Below are 2880 nucleotides of genomic sequence, written 5' to 3'. Positions count from 1 at the left end.
GCAGACTGTCAACCACTGCGCCACCAGGGAAGCCCTGCCTTTTTGTTTACGGTTTCCTTTGCTGTGCAAAAGCTTATAAGTTTGATTAGGTCCCATTTGTTTATTTAAAAAATTTTTTTTAACGTCTTTATTGGAGTATAATTGCTTTACAATGGTGTGTTAGTTTCTGCTTTATAACAAAGTGAATCAGCTATACGTATTCATATATCTCCATATCTCCTCCCTCTTGCGTCTCCCTCCCACCCTCTCTATCCCACCCTTCTAGGTGGACACAAAGCACCAGGCTGATCTCCCTGTGCTATGCGGCTGCTTCCCACTAGCTATCTATTTTACGTTTGGTAGTATATATAAGTCCATGCCTCTCTTTTGTTTTTATTTCTATTGCCTTGGGAGACTGACCTAAGAAAGCATTGGTAAGATTTATGATTTGCCTATGTTCTTTTCTAGGAGTTTTATGGTGTCATGTCTTATATGTAAATTTTTAAGCCATTTTAAGTGTCTGATTTTATTTGAATTTATTTACTATGTTGAGTTGTTTAGAAATTTTTTATATTTATATTATTTCACTCGATTAAATGCTTGATCAGTGTCAAAATATTCTATTTAAAGATTGGACAAGATAAAGAACAATAACAATCAGAGCAAATCCTCATTGGCAAGAACATAATTTCATGGTTCATGGACAGCTTCTAAGAATTATTTTTTACATCGATAGCTATCATTTGTTAAGTGTTTACTATGTGCTAGGTGTACTATAAGCATTACTTTATTAAATCATTATAACTGTCAGACGCTTATAGAGTTTAGGTAAAATGCAAGGGTTCATATAGGGAGTAAGACGGGGAGCTGGGTTTGTGTCCAGGTCAGTTTGGCTCCCACGCCCTTCTCTTTCCTGGTTGGCATAGTCTTTATTGAGCTCTGGATACTATTACAATCTTGCTTAGCTGATACCAAGAAGCATTCCAGAGGAAGGAGGATGCTTGAATTTCACTGTGGGGATGGGGGAAAGGGAGAAATTCCTGCTCTAACTTTGAACCATGGGACTGACACAAACCATAAGGATTGTTCATAAGGAAAATGAACAGAAAAAACTCTTTGACAGTTCTACTGCTTGTTGGAGACCTACCCGCCATGCCACTTTTTTCTTTTTATAAGGAGACACTAGAGGGTGGAGTTTGTAAAAAAAACCCTTGGCAGTGTGGCTGGCATATGATTTTGGAATGTAGAGAAATCTTGCATAACAAAATTAATTTTTATGGCATAGTGAATTTTCTGTCAGTCTGGATGGAAACGTTCTGACAGTGGGAATCAGCAAAAGGGAAATGATTCATATAATACATTAACACTAGTGTTTGACACATTCCCTCCTTCCCTTTTTTCCCTCCCTCCCTCTCTCTCTGTTTCTTCCCTCCTTCCTTCCTTCCTTCCTCCCTCCCTCCCTCCCTCCCTCCCTTCCTTCCTTCCTTCCTCCCTCCCTCTCTCCCTCCCTCCCTCCCTCCTTCCCTGTCTCCTTCCATTCTTCCTTTTTAAAAAATTAGGGGGCTTCCCTGGTGGCACAGTGGTTAAGAATCCGCCTGCTAATGCAGGGGACATGGGTTCGAGCCCTGGTCCGGGAAGATCCCACATGCCGCGGAGCAAGTAAGCCCGTGCGCCACAACTACTGAGCCTGCGCTCTAGAGCCCGCATGCCACAACTACTGAAGCCCATGCGCCACAACTACTGAAGCCTGCGTGCCACAACTACTGAGACCACGTGCCACAACTACTGAAGCCCGTGTGCCTAGAGCCCATGCTCCGCAACAAGAGAAGCTGCCGCAATGAGAAGCCTGCATACCGCAATGAAGAGTAGCCCCCACTCACCACAACTAGAGAAAAGCCTGTGCACAGCAACGAAGACCCAACGCAGCCAAAAATAAAATAAATAATAAAATAAATAATAAACTAAATAAATAAATATAAAAAATCTATGCATTAAAAAAAAATTACGTACCTAGTATATATGAGTGTATGCCAGTAGCTGGGGATCTAAATACAAATCAGATATGGATCTTACCTCAAGTAATACAATATATTAATATTATATATATATTAAATAATATACCATGATTAATATGAAATTGAACATATGACAAGTACAAATATGATGCTAGAGGAGTTCAGCTTTCATTTATTTGTTCAAATAATGGATATATGTTAAGGACACTAGGGACTAGACATTGAGCCAATGCTGAGGTTATGGCTGTAGTTGCCCTCAAAGAGTTTACGTATCAGTAGAGCACACAGACATTTACAGGCATTTACAATGCGGCATGGTCAGTGCTTTCAACAAATAAATAAATTCTTTCAACAAATAAATTTCATTGCCTACTAAATGCCAAGCATTCCTTAAGAGAAGTTGAGATGAATTCATGAAGAAGGTCTTCTTTGAGCTGGATATTGAGGGGTGGGTTTGAGCATAGAAATGGGGGGAGAAAAGCATTCACATCTGAGAATAAGGGGAGAGTGATGGTAAACATTCAAGATTTTAGGAAGAAAATAATATGGTAACAATAACAATAACTAACCTTATGTAATATTTAATCTGTGCCAGGGACTGTTCTAAATGCTTTGCGTATGCTTTATTAACTCCAGTGTTTCTCATATCATCCCTGTAATTTGGATACTGTTGCTATTTTACACATGAGTAAATTGAGGCACAGAGAGGTTAAATGACTTGCCCAAAGCTGTGCAGCTAGTAAGGAATCAATCTGGGATTCAAACTCACGTAGTCCAGCTTGCTGTTAGTGAAGTCAAGGAAGGGAAAAGCTGTGAGGTGGAAAATAGCAAGGAGTTCAGACCTGAAACTAAGGTTGGTGTGGAGGAAGTGTGCAAAATAAATGGG

The sequence above is a fragment of the Balaenoptera acutorostrata genome, chromosome 7, assembly GCF_949987535.1.
Source record: "Balaenoptera acutorostrata chromosome 7, mBalAcu1.1, whole genome shotgun sequence".
NCBI classification, from domain to species: domain Eukaryota; kingdom Metazoa; phylum Chordata; class Mammalia; order Artiodactyla; family Balaenopteridae; genus Balaenoptera; species Balaenoptera acutorostrata.
The sequence above is the reverse complement of the archived record's forward strand: the minus strand, read 5'-3'. Positions refer to the sequence as shown.